Genomic DNA, 18,746 nt, shown 5'->3' on the forward strand with positions numbered 1-18,746 from the left:
CTCACCGAATGAGCCTCCTTGCGGCAATTGCGACCTTTGCTACCCACCTAAAGTCGCTTTTTAATAACATATGCCACAGCAAATGATACCTCCTACACATTATTCGCAGTTGTTCCTTGTGGGTTCCAAATTTGGCTGTCATTTCCAAGGATCTTGATGATTCCAACAGTTGTCGCTATGTGTGACTGATACAAGGAGGTCCTCGTAATACTATTTATGTTTAAGAAATATTTAACAAGTGGTATATGCAAAGCAGAATCCTCCTGAGCCACAAAATGTCTCGTCGGCTGTGACATTATATGCAATAGCTCTGTTAACATTCGAAGAATAGAACCTAGGTTAATATTTCTCCACTCGATGGACAAATGTGGGCCTCCTCCTCCCCTTACAGCCCTCCTTCCCTCACCGAATGAGCCTCCTGCGGCAATTGCGACCTTTGCTACCGACCTAAAGTCGCTTTTTAATAACATATGCCACAGCAAATGATACCTCCTACACATTATTCGCAGTTGTTCCTTGTGGGTTCCAAATTTAGCTGTCATTTCCAAGGATCTTGATGATTCCAACAGTTGTCGCTATGTGTGACTGATACAAGGAGGTCGTCGAAATACTATTTATGTTAAAGAAATATTTAACAAGTGGTATTTGCAACGCAGAGTCCTCGTGATCCACAAAATGTCTCGTCGGCTGTGACATTATATGTAATAGCTCTGTTAACATTCGAAGAATAGAACCTAGGTTAATATTTCTCCACTCGATGGACAAATGTGGGCCTCCTCCCCCCCTTACAGCCCTCCTTCCCTCGCCGCATGAGCCTCCTGCGGCAATTGCGAAATTTGCTATCGACCTAAACTCGCTTTTTATTGACATATGCCACAGCAAACGATACTTCCTAACACATTATTCGCAGTTGTTCCTTGTGGGTTCCAAATTTTGCTGTCGTTTCCATGGATCTTGATGATTCCAACAGTTGTCGCTATGTGTGACTGATACAAGGAGGTCGTCGAAATACTATTTATGTTAAAGAAATATTTAACAAGTGGTATATGCAACGCAGAGTCCTTGTGAGCCACAAAATGTCTCGTCGGCTGTGACATTATATGTAATAGCTCTGTTAACATTCGAAGAATAGAACCTAGGTTAACATTTCTCCACTAGTTGGAGAAATGTGGGCCTAATCCTCCCCTTACAGCCCTCCTTCCCTCACCGAATGAGCCTTATGCATCAATTGCGACCTTTGTTACCGACCTATACTCGCTTGTTATTGACATATGCCACAGCAAATGATACTTCCTATCATATTATTCGCAGTTGTTCCTTGTGGGTTCCAAATTTGTCTGTCATTTCCATGGATCGTGATGATTCCAACAGTTGTCGCAATGTGTGACTGTTACAACGAGGTCGTCGTAATACTATTTATGTTTCAGAAATATTTAACAAATGGTATATGCAACGCAGAGTCCTCGTGAGCCACAAAATGTCTCGTCGGCTGTGACGTTATCTGTAATAGCTCTGTTAACATTCGAAGATTAGAACCTAGTTTAACATTTCTCCACAAGTTGGAGAAATGTGGGCCCCCTCCTCCCCCTACATCCCTCCTTCCCTCACCGAATGAGCCTTATCCGGCAATTGCGACCTTTGCTATCGACCTAAACTCGCTTTTTATTGACATATGCCACAGCAAATGATACTTCCTAACATATTATTCGCAGTTGTTCCTTGTGGGTTCCAAATTTGGCTGTCATTTCCAAGGATCTTGATGATTCCAACAGTTGTCGCAATGTGTGACTGATACAAGGAGGTCGTCGTAATACTATTTATGTATAAGAAATATTTAACAAGTGGTATTTGCAACGCAGAATCTTCGTGAGCCACAAAATGTCTCGTCGGCTGTGACATTATATGTAATAGCTCTGTTAACATTCGAAGAATAGAACCTAGGTTAATATTTCTCCACTCGATGGACAAATGTGGGCCTCCTCCTCCCCTTACAGCCCCCCTTCCCTCACGGAATGAGCCTTATGCGGCAATTGCGACCTTTGCTACCGACCTAAACTCGCTTTTTAATGACATATGCCACAGCAAATTTATTCGCAGTTGTTCCTTGTGGGTTCCGAATCTCGCTGTGATTTCCATGGATCTTGATGATTCCAACAGTTGTCGCAATGGGTGACTGATACAAGGAGGTCGTCGGAATACTGTTTATGTTTAAGGAATATTTAACAAGTGGTATATGCAACGCAGAGTCCTCGTGAGCCACAAAATGTCTCGTCGGCTGTGACATTATTTGTAATAGCTCTGTTAGCATTCGAAGAATAGAACCTAGGTTAACATTTCTCCACTAGTTGGAGAAATGTGGGCCTCCTGCTCCCCTTACAGCCCTCCTTCCCTCACCGAATGAGCCTTATGCGGCAATTGTGACCTTTGCCACCGACCTAAACTCGCTTTTTAATGACATATGCCACAGCAAATTTATTCGCAGTTGTTCCTTGTGGGTTCCGAATCTCGCTGTGATTTCCATGGATCTTGATGATTCCAACAGTTGTCGCAATGGGTGACTGATACAAGGAGGTCGTCGTAATACTATTTATGTTTAAGAAATATTTAACAAGTGGTGTATGCAACGCAGAGTCCTCGTGAGCCACAAAATGTCTCGTCGGCTGTGACATTATATGTAATAGCTCCGTTCACATTCGAAGAATAGAACGTAGGTTAACATTTCTCCACTACTTGGAGAAATGTGGGCCTCCTCCTCCCCGTACAGCCCTCCTTCCCTCACCGAATGAGCCTTATGCATCAATTGCGACCTTTGTTACCGACCTATACTCGCTTGTTATTGACATATGCCACAGCAAATGATACTTCCTATCATATTATTCGCAGTTGTTCCTTGTGGGTTCCAAATTTGTCTGTCATTTCCATGGATCGTGATGATTCCAACAGTTGTCGCAATGTGTGACTGTTACAACGAGGTCGTCGTAATACTATTTATGTTTCAGAAATATTTAACAAATGGTATATGCAACGCAGAGTCCTCGTGAGCCACAAAATGTCTCGTCGGCTGTGACGTTATCTGTAATAGCTCTGTTAACATTCGAAGATTAGAACCTAGTTTAACATTTCTCCACAAGTTGGAGAAATGTGGGCCCCCTCCTCCCCCTACATCCCTCCTTCCCTCACCGAATGAGCCTTATCCGGCAATTGCGACCTTTGCTATCGACCTAAACTCGCTTTTTATTGACATATGCCACAGCAAATGATACTTCCTAACATATTATTCGCAGTTGTTCCTTGTGGGTTCCAAATTTGGCTGTCATTTCCAAGGATCTTGATGATTCCAACAGTTGTCGCAATGTGTGACTGATACAAGGAGGTCGTCGTAATACTATTTATGTATAAGAAATATTTAACAAGTGGTATTTGCAACGCAGAATCTTCGTGAGCCACAAAATGTCTCGTCGGCTGTGACATTATATGTAATAGCTCTGTTAACATTCGAAGAATAGAACCTAGGTTAATATTTCTCCACTCGATGGACAAATGTGGGCCTCCTCCTCCCCTTACAGCCCCCCTTCCCTCACGGAATGAGCCTTATGCGGCAATTGCGACCTTTGCTACCGACCTAAACTCGCTTTTTAATGACATATGCCACAGCAAATGATACCTCCTAACACATTATTCGCAGTTGTTCCTTGTGGGTTCCAAATTTGGCTGTCATTTCCAAGGATCTTGATTATTCCAACAGTTGTCGCTATGTGTGACTGATACAAGGAGGTCCTCGTAATACTATTTATGTTTAAGAAATATTTAACAAGTGGTATTTGCAACGCAGAATCCTCGTGAGCCACAAAATGTCTCGTCGGCTGTGATATTATATGTAATAGCTCTGTTAACATTCGAAGAATAGAACCTAGGTTAATATTTCTCCACTCGATGGACAAATGTGGGCCTCCTCCTCCCCTTACAGCCCTCCTTCCCTCACCGAATGAGCCTCCTGCGGCAATTGCGACCTTTGCTACCGACCTAAAGTCGCTTTTTAATAACATATGCCACAGCAAATGATACCTCCTACACATTATTCGCAGTTGTTCCTTGTGGGTTCCAAATTTGGCTGTCATTTCCAAGGATCTTGATGATTCCAACAGTTGTCGCTATGTGTGACTGATACAAGGAGATCGTCGAAATACTATTTATGTTAAAGAAATATTTAACAAGTGGTATTTGCAACGCAGAGTCCTCGTGATCCACAAAATGTCTCGTCGGCTGTGACATTATATGTAATAGCTCTGTTAACATTCGAAGAATAGAACCTAGGTTAATATTTCTCCACTCGATGGACAAATGTGGGCCTCCTCCTCCCCTTACAGCCCTCCTTCCCTCACCGAATGAGCCTCCTGCGGCAATTGCGACCTTTGCTACCGACCTAAAGTCGCTTTTTAATAACATATGCCACAGCAAATGATACCTCCTACACATTATTCGCAGTTGTTCCTTGTGGGTTCCAAATTTGGCTGTCATTTCCAAGGATCTTGATGATTCCAACAGTTGTCGCAATGTGTGACTGATACAAGGAGGTCGTCGAAATACTATTTATGTTAAAGAAATATTTAACAAGTGGTATTTGCAACGCAGAGTCCTCGTGATCCACAAAATGTCTCGTCGGCTGTGACATTATATGTAATAGCTCTGTTAACATTCGAAGAATAGAATCTAGGTTAATATTTCTCCACTCGATGGACAAATGTGGGCCTCCTCCTCCCCTTACAGCCCTCCTTCCCTCACGGAATGAGCCTTATGCGGCAATTGCGACCTTTGCTACCGACCTAAACTCGCTTTTTAATGACATATGCCACAGCAAATGATACCTCCTAACACATTATTCGCAGTTGTTCCTTGTGGGTTCCAAATTTGGCTGTCATTTCCAAGGATCTTGATGATTCCAACAGTTGTCGCTATGTGTGACTGATACAAGGAGGTCCTCGTAATACTATTTATGTTTAAGAAATATTTAACAAGTGATATTTGCAACGCAGAATCCTCGTGAGCCACAAAATGTCTCGTCGGCTGTGATATTATATGTAATAGCTCTGTTAACATTCGAAGAATAGAACCTAGGTTAATATTTCTCCACTCGATGGACAAATGTGGGCCTCCTCCTATCCTTACAGCCCTCCTTCCCTCACCGAATGAGCCTCCTGCGGCAATTGCGACCTTTGCTACCCACCTAAAGTCGCTTTTTAATAACATATGCCACAGCAAATGATACCTCCTACACATTATTCGCAGTTGTTCCTTGTGGGTTCCAAATTTGGCTGTCATTTCCAAGGATCTTGATGATTCCAACAGTTGTCGCTATGTGTGACTGATACAAGGAGGTCCTCGTAATACTATTTATGTTTAAGAAATATTTAACAAGTGGTATATGCAAAGCAGAATCCTCCTGAGCCACAAAATGTCTCGTCGGCTGTGACATTATATGTAATAGCTCTGTTAACATTCGAAGAATAGAACCTAGGTTAATATTTCTCCACTCGATGGACAAATGTGGGCCTCCTCCTCCCCTTACAGCCCTCCTTCCCTCACCGAATGAGCCTCCTGCGGCAATTGCGACCTTTGCTACCGACCTAAAGTCGCTTTTTAATAACATATGCCACAGCAAATGATACCTCCTACACATTATTCGCAGTTGTTCCTTGTGGGTTCCAAATTTAGCTGTCATTTCCAAGGATCTTGATGATTCCAACAGTTGTCGCTATGTGTGACTGATACAAGGAGGTCGTCGAAATACTATTTATGTTAAAGAAATATTTAACAAGTGGTATTTGCAACGCAGAGTCCTCGTGATCCACAAAATGTCTCGTCGGCTGTGACATTATATGTAATAGCTCTGTTAACATTCGAAGAATAGAACCTAGGTTAATATTTCTCCACTCGATGGACAAATGTGGGCCTCCTCCTCCCCTTACAGCCCTCCTTCCCTCGCCGCATGAGCCTCCTGCGGCAATTGCGAAATTTGCTATCGACCTAAACTCGCTTTTTATTGACATATGCCACAGCAAACGATACTTCCTAACACATTATTCGCAGTTGTTCCTTGTGGTTTCCAAATTTTGCTGTCGTTTCCATGGATCTTGATGATTCCAACAGTTGTCGCTATGTGTGACTGATACAAGGAGGTCGTCGAAATACTATTTATGTTAAAGAAATATTTAACAAGTGGTATATGCAACGCAGAGTCCTTGTGAGCCACAAAATGTCTCGTCGGCTGTGACATTATATGTAATAGCTCTGTTAACATTCGAAGAATAGAACCTAGGTTAACATTTCTCCACTAGTTGGAGAAATGTGCTCCCAATCCTCCCCTTACAGCCCTCCTTCCCTCACCGAATGAGCCTTCTGCGGCAATTGCGACCTTTGCTACCGACCTAAACTCGCTTTTTAATGACATATGCCACAGCAAATGATACTTCCTAACACATTATTCGCAGTTGCTCCTTGTGGGTTCCAAATTTGGCTATCATTTCCATAGATCTTGATGATTCCAACAGTTGTCGCAATGTGTGACTGATACGAGGAGGTCATCGTAATACTATTTATGTTTAAGAAATATTTAACAAGTGGTATATGCAACCCAGAGTCCCCGTGAGCCACAAAATGTCTCGTCGGCTGTGACATTATATGTAATAGCTCTGTTAACATTCGAAGAATAGAACCTAGGTTAACATTTCTCCACTACTTGGAGAAATGTGGGCCTCCTCCTCCCCTTACAGCCCTCCTTCCCTCACCTTATGTGCATTATGCGGCAATTGCGACCTTTGCTACCGACCTAAACTCACTTTTTAATGACATATGCCACAGCAAATGATACTTCCTAACACATTATTCGCAGTTGTTCCTTGTGGGTTGCAAATTTGGCTGTCATTTCCAAGAATTTTGATGATTTCAACAGTTGTCGTAATGTGTGACTGATACAAGGTGGTCGTCATAATACTACTTATGTTTAAGAAATATTTAGCAAGTGCTATATGCAACGCAGAGTCCTCGTGAGCCACAAAATGTCTCGTCGGCTGAGACGTTATCTGTAATAGCTCTGTTAACATTCGAAGAATAGAACCTAGTTTAACATTTCTCCACAAGTTGGAGAATTGTGGGCCTCCTCCTCCCCTTACATCCCTCCTTCCCTCACCGAATGAGCCTTATCAGGCAATTGCGACCTTTGCTATCGACCTAAACTCGCTTTTTATTGACATATGCCACAGCAAATGATACTTCCTAACATATTATTCGCAGTGGTTCCTTGTGGGTTCCAAATTTGGCTGTCATTTCCATGGATCTTGATAATTCCAACAGTTGTCGCAATGTGTGACTGATACAAGGAGGGCGTCGTAATACTATTTATGTATAAGAGGTATTTAACAAGTGGTACATGCAACGTAGAGTCCTCGTGAGCCACAAAATGTCTCGTCGGATGTGACATTATATGTAATAGCTCTGTTAACATTCGAAGTTTTGAACCTAGGTTAACATTTCTCCACTAGTTGGAGAAATGTGGGCCTCCTCCTCACCTTACAGCCCTCCTTCCCTCACCGAATGAGCCTTATGCGGCAATTGCGTCCTTTCCTACCGACCTAAACTCGCTATTTAATGACATATGCCACAGCAAATGATACTTCCTAACACATTATTCGCAGTTGTTCCTTGTGTGTTCCAAATTTGGCTGTCATTTCCTAGGATCTTGATGATTCCAACAGTTGTCGCAATGTGTGACTGATACAAGGAGGTCGTCGTAATACTATTTATGTTTCAGAAATATTTAACAAGTGGTATATGCAACGCAGAGTCCTGGTGAGCCACAAAATGTCTCGTCGGCTGTGACAATAGATGTAATAGCTCTGTTAACATTCGAAGAATAGAACCTAGGTTAACATTTCTCCACTAGTTGGAGAAATGTGCGCCTCCTCCTCCCCTTACAGCCCACCTTCCCTCACCGAATGAGCCTTATGCGGCAATTGGGACCTTTGCTACCGACCTAAACTCGCTTTTTAATGACATATCCTACAGCAAATGATACTTCCTAACACATTATTCGCAGTTGTTCCTTGTGGGTTGCAAATTTGGCTGTCATTTCCAAGAATTTTGATGATTTCAACAGTTGTCGTAATGTGTGACTGATACAAGGTGGTCGTCATAATACTACTTATGTTTAAGAAATATTTAGCAAGTGCTATATGCAACGCAGAGTCCTCGTGAGCCACAAAATGTCTCGTCGGCTGAGACGTTATCTGTAATAGCTCTGTTAACATTCGAAGAATAGAACCTAGTTTAACATTTCTCCACAAGTTGGAGAATTGTGGGCCTCCTCCTCCCCTTACATCCCTCCTTCCCTCACCGAATGAGCCTTATCAGGCAATTGCGACCTTTGCTATCGACCTAAACTCGCTTTTTATTGACATATGCCACAGCAAATGATACTTCCTAACATATTATTCGCAGTGGTTCCTTGTGGGTTCCAAATTTGGCTGTCGTTTCCATGGATCTTGATAATTCCAACAGTTGTCGCAATGTGTGACTGATACAAGGAGGGCGTCGTAATACTATTTATGTATAAGAGGTATTTAACAAGTGGTACATGCAACGTAGAGTCCTCGTGAGCCACAAAATGTCTCGTCGGATGTGACATTATATGTAATAGCTCTGTTAACATTCGAAGTTTTGAACCTAGGTTAACATTTCTCCACTAGTTGGAGAAATGTGGGCCTCCTCCTCACCTTACAGCCCTCCTTCCCTCACCGAATGAGCCTTATGCAGCAATTGCGTCCTTTCCTACCGACCTAAACTCGCTATTTAATGACATATGCCACAGCAAATGATACTTCCTAACACATTATTCGCAGTTGTTCCTTGTGTGTTCCAAATTTGGCTGTCATTTCCTAGGATCTTGATGATTCCAACAGTTGTCGCAATGTGTGACTGATACAAGGAGGTCGTCGTAATACTATTTATGTTTCAGAAATATTTAACAAATGGTATATGCATTGCAGAGTCCTCTTGAAACACAAAATGTCTTGTCGGCTGTGACATTGTCTGTAATAGCTCTGTTAACATTCGAAGAATAGAACCTAGGTTAACATTTCTCCACTAGTTGGAGAAATGTGCTCCCAATCCTCCCCTTACAGCCCTCCTTCCCTCACCGAATGAGCCTTCTGCGGCAATTGCGACCTTTGCTACCGACCTAAACTCGCTTTTTAATGACATATGCCACAGCAAATGATACTTCCTAACACATTATTCGCAGTTGCTCCTTGTGGGTTCCAAATTTGGCTATCATTTCCATAGATCTTGATGATTCCAACAGTTGTCGCAATGTGTGACTGATACGAGGAGGTCATCGTAATACTATTTATGTTTAAGAAATATTTAACAAGTGGTATATGCAACCCAGAGTCCCCGTGAGCCACAAAATGTCTCGTCGGCTGTGACATTATATGTAATAGCTCTGTTAACATTCGAAGAATAGAACCTAGGTTAACATTTCTCCACTAGCTGGAGAAATGTGGGCCCACTCCTCCCCTTACAGCCCACCTTCCCTCACCGAATGAGCCTTATGCGGCAATTGGGACCTTTGCTACCGACCTAAACTCGCTTTTTAATGACATATGCTAAAGCAAATGATACTTCCTAACACATTATTCGCAGTTGTTCCTTGTGTGTTCCAAATTTGGCTGTCATTTCCTAGGATCTTGATGATTCCAACAGTTGTCGCCATGTGTGACTGATACAAGGAGGTCGTCGTAATACTAGTTATGTTTCAGAAATATTTAACAACTGGTATATGCAACGCAGAGCCCTTGTGAGCCACAAAATGTCTCGTCTGCTGTGACATTATATGTAATAGCTCTGTTAACATTCGAAGAATAGAACCTAGGTTAACATTTCTCCACTAGCTGGAGAAATGTGGGCCCACTCCTCCCCTTACAGCCCACCTTCCCTCACCGAATGAGCCTTATGCGGCAATTGGGACCTTTGCTACCGACCTAAACTCGCTTTTTAATGACATATGCTAAAGCAAATGATACTTCCTAACACATTATTCGCAGTTGTTCCTTGTGGGTTCCAAATTTCGCTGTCATTTCCATGGATCTTGATGATTCCAACAGTTGTCGCAATGTGTGACTGATACAAGGAGGTCGTCGTAATACTATTTATGTTTAAGAGGTATTTAACAAGTGGTATATGCAACGCAGAGTCCACGTGAGCCACAAAATGTCTCGTCGGCTGTGACATTATATGTAATAGCTCTGTTAACATTCGAAGAATAGAACCTAGGTTAACATTTCTCCACTAGTTGGAGAAATGTGGGCCTCCTCCTCCCCTTACAGCCCTCCTTCCCTCACCTTATGTGCATTATGCGGCAATTGCGACCTTTGCTACCGACCTAAACTCACTTTTTAATGACATATGCCACAGCAAATGATACTTCCTAACACATTATTCGCAGTTGTTCCTTGTGGGTTGCAAATTTGGCTGTCATTTCCAAGAATTTTGATGATTTCAACAGTTGTCGTAATGTGTGACTGATACAAGGTGGTCGTCATAATACTACTTATGTTTAAGAAATATTTAGCAAGTGCTATATGCAACGCAGAGTCCTCGTGAGCCACAAAATGTCTCGTCGGCTGAGACGTTATCTGTAATAGCTCTGTTAACATTCGAAGAATAGAACCTAGTTTAACATTTCTCCACAAGTTGGAGAATTGTGGGCCTCCTCCTCCCCTTACATCCCTCCTTCCCTCACCGAATGAGCCTTATCAGGCAATTGCGACCTTTGCTATCGACCTAAACTCGCTTTTTATTGACATATGCCACAGCAAATGATACTTCCTAACATATTATTCGCAGTGGTTCCTTGTGGGTTCCAAATTTGGCTGTCATTTCCATGGATCTTGATAATTCCAACAGTTGTCGCAATGTGTGACTGATACAAGGAGGGCGTCGTAATACTATTTATGTATAAGAGGTATTTAACAAGTGGTACATGCAACGTAGAGTCCTCGTGAGCCACAAAATGTCTCGTCGGATGTGACATTATATGTAATAGCTCTGTTAACATTCGAAGTTTTGAACCTAGGTTAACATTTCTCCACTAGTTGGAGAAATGTGGGCCTCCTCCTCACCTTACAGCCCTCCTTCCCTCACCGAATGAGCCTTATGCGGCAATTGCGTCCTTTCCTACCGACCTAAACTCGCTATTTAATGACATATGCCACAGCAAATGATACTTCCTAACACATTATTCGCAGTTGTTCCTTGTGTGTTCCAAATTTGGCTGTCATTTCCTAGGATCTTGATGATTCCAACAGTTGTCGCAATGTGTGACTGATACAAGGAGGTCGTCGTAATACTATTTATGTTTCAGAAATATTTAACAAGTGGTATATGCAACGCAGAGTCCTGGTGAGCCACAAAATGTCTCGTCGGCTGTGACAATAGATGTAATAGCTCTGTTAACATTCGAAGAATAGAACCTAGGTTAACATTTCTCCACTAGTTGGAGAAATGTGCGCCTCCTCCTCTCCTTACAGCCCTCCTTCCCTCACCGAATGAGCCTTATGCGGCAATTGCGACCTTTGCTACCGACCTAAACTCGCTATTTAATGACATATGCCACAGCAAATGATACTTCCTAACACATTATTCGCAGTTGTTCCTTGTGTGTTCCAAATTTGGCTGTCATTTCCTAGGATCTTGATGATTCCAACAGTTGTCGCAATGTGTGACTGATACAAGGAGGTCGTCGTAATACTATTTATGTTTCAGAAATATTTAACAAGTGGTATATGCAACGCAGAGTCCTCGTGAGCCACAAAATGTCTCGTCGGATGTGACATTATATGTAATAGCTCTGTTAACATTCGAAGTTTTGAACCTAGGTTAACATTTCTCCACTAGTTGGAGAAATGTGGGCCTCCTCCTCACCTTACAGCCCTCCTTCCCTCACCGAATGAGCCTTATGCGGCAATTGCGTCCTTTCCTACCGACCTAAACTCGCTATTTAATGACATATGCCACAGCAAATGATACTTCCTAACACATTATTCGCAGTTGTTCCTTGTGTGTTCCAAATTTGGCTGTCATTTCCTAGGATCTTGATGATTCCAACAGTTGTCGCAATGTGTGACTGATACAAGGAGGTCGTCGTAATACTATTTATGTTTCAGAAATATTTAACAAGTGGTATATGCAACGCAGAGTCCTGGTGAGCCACAAAATGTCTCGTCGGCTGTGACAATAGATGTAATAGCTCTGTTAACATTCGAAGAATAGAACCTAGGTTAACATTTCTCCACTAGTTGGAGAAATGTGCGCCTCCTCCTCTCCTTACAGCCCTCCTTCCCTCACCGAATGAGCCTTATGCGGCAATTGCGACCTTTGCTACCGACCTAAACTCGCTATTTAATGACATATGCCACAGCAAATGATACTTCCTAACACATTATTCGCAGTTGTTCCTTGTGTGTTCCAAATTTGGCTGTCATTTCCTAGGATCTTGATGATTCCAACAGTTGTCGCAATGTGTGACTGATACAAGGAGGTCGTCGTAATACTATTTATGTTTCAGAAATATTTAACAAGTGGTATATGCAACGCAGAGTCCTGGTGAGCCACAAAATGTCTCGTCTGCTGTGACATTATATGTAATAGCTCTGTTAACATTCGAAGAATAGAACCTAGGTTAACATTTCTCCACTAGCTGGAGAAATGTGCGCCTCCTCCTCCCCTTACAGCCCACCTTCCCTCACCGAATGAGCCTTATGCGGCAATTGGGACCTTTGCTACCGACCTAAACTCGCTTTTTAATGACATATCCTACAGCAAATGATACTTCCTAACAGATTATTCGCAGTTGTTCCTTGTGGGTTGCAAATTTGGCTGTCATTTCCAAGAATTTTGATGATTTCAACAGTTGTCGTAATGTGTGACTGATACAAGGTGGTCGTCATAATACTACTTATGTTTAAGAAATATTTAGCAAGTGCTATATGCAACGCAGAGTCCTCGTGAGCCACAAAATGTCTCGTCGGCTGAGACGTTATCTGTAATAGCTCTGTTAACATTCGAAGAATAGAACCTAGTTTAACATTTCTCCACAAGTTGGAGAATTGTGGGCCTCCTCCTCCCCTTACATCCCTCCTTCCCTCACCGAATGAGCCTTATCAGGCAATTGCGACCTTTGCTATCGACCTAAACTCGCTTTTTATTGACATATGCCACAGCAAATGATACTTCCTAACATATTACTCGCAGTGGTTCCTTGTGGGTTCCAAATTTGGCTGTCGTTTCCATGGATCTTGATAATTCCAACAGTTGTCGCAATGTGTGACTGATACAAGGAGGGCGTCGTAATACTATTTATGTATAAGAGGTATTTAACAAGTGGTACATGCAACGTAGAGTCCTCGTGAGCCACAAAATGTCTCGTCGGATGTGACATTATATGTAATAGCTCTGTTAACATTCGAAGTTTTGAACCTAGGTTAACATTTCTCCACTAGTTGGAGAAATGTGGGCCTCCTCCTCACCTTACAGCCCTCCTTCCCTCACCGAATGAGCCTTATGCGGCAATTGCGTCCTTTCCTACCGACCTAAACTCGCTATTTAATGACATATGCCACAGCAAATGATACTTCCTAACACATTATTCGCAGTTGTTCCTTGTGTGTTCCAAATTTGGCTGTCATTTCCTAGGATCTTGATGATTCCAACAGTTGTCGCAATGTGTGACTGATACAAGGAGGTCGTCGTAATACTATTTATGTTTCAGAAATATTTAACAAATGGTATATGCATTGCAGAGTCCTCTTGAAACACAAAATGTCTTGTCGGCTGTGACATTGTCTGTAATAGCTCTGTTAACATTCGAAGAATAGAACCTAGGTTAACATTTCTCCACTAGTTGGAGAAATGTGCTCCCAATCCTCCCCTTACAGCCCTCCTTCCCTCACCGAATGAGCCTTCTGCGGCAATTGCGACCTTTGCTACCGACCTAAACTCGCTTTTTAATGACATATGCCACAGCAAATGATACTTCCTAACACATTATTCGCAGTTGTTCCTTGTGTGTTCCAAATTTGGCTGTCATTTCCTAGGATCTTGATGATTCCAACAGTTGTCGCCATGTGTGACTGATACAAGGAGGTCGTCGTAATACTAGTTATGTTTCAGAAATATTTAACAACTGGTATATGCAACGCAGAGCCCTTGTGAGCCACAAAATGTCTCGTCTGCTGTGACATTATATGTAATAGCTCTGTTAACATTCGAAGAATAGAACCTAGGTTAACATTTCTCCACTAGCTGGAGAAATGTGGGCCCACTCCTCCCCTTACAGCCCACCTTCCCTCACCGAATGAGCCTTATGCGGCAATTGGGACCTTTGCTACCGACCTAAACTCGCTTTTTAATGACATATGCTAAAGCAAATGATACTTCCTAACACATTATTCGCAGTTGTTCCTTGTGGGTTCCAAATTTGGCTGTCATTTTCATAGATCTTGATGATTCCAACAGTTGTCGCAATGTATGACTGATACAAGGAGGTCGTCGTAAAACTATTTAAGTTTGAGAAATATTTAACAAGTGGTATATGCAACGCAGAGTCCTCGTGAGCCACAAAATGTCTCGTCGGCTGTGACATTATATGAAATAGCACTGTTAACATTCGAGGAATATAACCTAGGTTAACATTTCTCCACTAGTTGGAGTAATGTGGGCCTCCTCCTCCCCTTACAGCCCTCCTTCACTCACCGAATGAGCCTCCTGCGGCAATTTCGACCTTTGCTACCGACCTAAACTCGCTTTTTAATGACATATGCCACAGCAAATGATAAATCCTAAGACATTATTCGTAGTTGTTCCTTGTGGGTTCCAAATTTCGCTGTCATTTCCATGGATCTTGATGATTCCAACAGTTGTCGCAATGTGTGACTGATACAAGGAGGTCGTCGTAATACTATTTATGTTTAAGAGGTATTTAACAAGTGGTATATGCAACGCAGAGTCCACGTGAGCCACAAAATGTCTCGTCGGCTGTGACATTATATGTAATAGCTCTGTTAACATTCGAAGAATAGAACCTAGGTTAACATTTCTCCACTAGTTGGAGAAATGTGGGCCTCCTCCTCCCCTTACAGCCCTCCTTCCCTCACCTTATGTGCATTATGCGGCAATTGCGACCTTTGCTACCGACCTAAACTCACTTTTTAATGACATATGCCACAGCAAATGATACTTCCTAACACATTATTCGCAGTTGTTCCTTGTGGGTTGCAAATTTGGCTGTCATTTCCAAGAATTTTGATGATTTCAACAGTTGTCGTAATGAGTGACTGATACAAGGTGGTCGTCATAATACTACTTATGTTTAAGAAATATTTAGCAAGTGCTATATGCAACGCAGAGTCCTCGTGAGCCACAAAATGTCTCGTCGGCTGAGACGTTATCTGTAATAGCTCTGTTAACATTCGAAGAATAGAACCTAGTTTAACATTTCTCCACAAGTTGGAGAATTGTGGGCCTCCTCCTCCCCTTACATCCCTCCTTCCCTCACCGAATGAGCCTTATCAGGCAATTGCGACCTTTGCTATCGACCTAAACTCGCTTTTTATTGACATATGCCACAGCAAATGATACTTCCTAACATATTATTCGCAGTGGTTCCTTGTGGGTTCCAAATTTGGCTGTCATTTCCATGGATCTTGATAATTCCAACAGTTGTCGCAATGTGTGACTGATACAAGGAGGGCGTCGTAATACTATTTATGTATAAGAGGTATTTAACAAGTGGTACATGCAACGTAGAGTCCTCGTGCGCCACAAAATGTCTCGTCGGATGTGACATTATATGTAATAGCTCTGTTAACATTCGAAGTTTTGAACCTAGGTTAACATTTCTCCACTAGTTGGAGAAATGTGGGCCTCCTCCTCACCTTACAGCCCTCCTTCCCTCACCGAATGAGCCTTATGCGGCAATTGCGTCCTTTCCTACCGACCTAAACTCGCTATTTAATGACATATGCCACAGCAAATGATACTTCCTAACACATTATTCGCAGTTGTTCCTTGTGTGTTCCAAATTTGGCTGTCATTTCCTAGGATCTTGATGATTCCAACAGTTGTCGCAATGTGTGACTGATACAAGGAGGTCGTCGTAATACTATTTATGTTTCAGAAATATTTAACAAGTGGTATATGCAACGCAGAGTCCTGGTGAGCCACAAAATGTCTCGTCGGCTGTGACAATAGATGTAATAGCTCTGTTAACATTCGAAGAATAGAACCTAGGTTAACATTTCTCCACTAGTTGGAGAAATGTGCGCCTCCTCCTCTCCTTACAGCCCTCCTTCCCTCACCGAATGAGCCTTATGCGGCAATTGCGACCTTTGCTACCGACCTAAACTCGCTATTTAATGACATATGCCACAGCAAATGATACTTCCTAACACATTATTCGCAGTTGTTCCTTGTGTGTTCCAAATTTGGCTGTCATTTCCTAGGATCTTGATGATTCCAACAGTTGTCGCAATGTGTGACTGATACAAGGAGGTCGTCGTAATACTATTTATGTTTCAGAAATATTTAACAAGTGGTATATGCAACGCAGAGTCCTGGTGAGCCACAAAATGTCTCGTCTGCTGTGACATTATATGTAATAGCTCTGTTAACATTCGAAGAATAGAACCTAGGTTAACATTTCTCCACTAGCTGGAGAAATGTGCGCCTCCTCCTCCCCTTACAGCCCACCTTCCCTCACCGAATGAGCCTTATGCGGCAATTGGGACCTTTGCTACCGACCTAAACTCGCTTTTTAATGACATATCCTACAGCAAATGATACTTCCTAACACATTATTCGCAGTTGTTCCTTGTGGGTTGCAAATTTGGCTGTCATTTCCAAGAATTTTGATGATTTCAACAGTTGTCGTAATGTGTGACTGATACAAGGTGGTCGTCATAATACTACTTATGTTTAAGAAATATTTAGCAAGTGCTATATGCAACGCAGAGTCCTCGTGAGCCACAAAATGTCTCGTCGGCTGAGACGTTATCTGTAATAGCTCTGTTAACATTCGAAGAATAGAACCTAGTTTAACATTTCTCCACAAGTTGGAGAATTGTGGGCCTCCTCCTCCCCTTACATCCCTCCTTCCCTCACCGAATGAGCCTTATCAGGCAATTGCGACCTTTGCTATCGACCTAAACTCGCTTTTTATTGACATATGCCACAGCAAATGATACTTCCTAACATATTATTCGCAGTGGTTCCTTGTGGGTTCCAAATTTGGCTGTCATTTCCATGGATCTTGATAATTCCAACAGTTGTCGCAATGTGTGACTGATACAAGGAGGGCGTCGTAATACTACTTATGTATAAGAGGTATTTAACAAGTGGTACATGCAACGTAGAGTCCTCGTGAGCCACAAAATGTCTCGTCGGATGTGACATTATATGTAATAGCTCTGTTAACATTCGAAGTTTTGAACCTAGGTTAACATTTCTCCACTAGTTGGAGAAATGTGGGCCTCCTCCTCACCTTACAGCCCTCCTTCCCTCACCGAATGAGCCTTATGCGGCAATTGCGTCCTTTCCTACCGACCTAAACTCGCTATTTAATGACATATGCCACAGCAAATGATACTTCCTAACACATTATTCGCAGTTGTTCCTTGTGTGTTCCAAATTTGGCTGTCATTTCCTAGGATCTTGATGATTCCAACAGTTGTCGCAATGTGTGACTGATACAAGGAGGTCGTCGTAATACTATTTATGTTTCAGAAATATTTAACAAGTGGTATATGCAACGCAGAGTCCTGGTGAGCCACAAAATGTCTCGTCGGCTGTGACAATAGATGTAATAGCTCTGTTAACATTCGAAGAATAGAACCTAGGTTAACATTTCTCCACTAGTTGGAGAAATGTGCGCCTCCTCCTCTCCTTACAGCCCTCCTTCCCTCACCGAATGAGCCTTATGCGGCAATTGCGACCTTTGCTACCGACCTAAACTCGCTATTTAATGACATATGCCACAGCAAATGATACTTCCTAACACATTATTCGCAGTTGTTCCTTGTGTGTTCCAAATTTGGCTGTCATTTCCTAGGATCTTGATGATTCCAGCAGTTGTCGCAATGTGTGACTGTTACAAGGAGGTCGTCGTAATACTATTTATGTTTAAGAAATATTTAGCAAGTGGTATATGCAACGCAGAGTCCTCGTGAGCCACAAAATGTCTCGTCGGCTGTGACGTTATCTGTAATAGCTCTGTTAACATTCGAAGAATAGAACCTAGTTTAACATTTCTCCACAAGTTGGAGAAATGTGGGCCGCCTCCTCCCCATACAGCCCTCCTTCCCTCACCGAATGTGCCTTATGCGGCAACTGCGACCTTTGCTACCGACCTAAACTCGCTTTTTAATGACATATGCCACAGCAAATGATACTTCCTAACAGATTATTCGCAGTTGTTCCTTGTGGGTTCAAAATTTGGCTGTCATTTCCAAGAATCTTGATGATTTCAGCAGTTGTCGTAATGTGTGACTGATACAAGGAGGTCGTCGTAATACTATTTATGTTTAAGAAATATTTAGCAAGTGGTATATGCAACGCAGAGTCCTCGTGAGCCACAAAATGTCTCGTCGGCTGTGACGTTGTCTGTAATAGCTCTGTTAACATTCGAAGAATACAACCTA

This window comes from Schistocerca americana, chromosome 9 (genome assembly GCF_021461395.2).
Source record: "Schistocerca americana isolate TAMUIC-IGC-003095 chromosome 9, iqSchAmer2.1, whole genome shotgun sequence".
Lineage (NCBI taxonomy): Eukaryota > Metazoa > Arthropoda > Insecta > Orthoptera > Acrididae > Schistocerca > Schistocerca americana.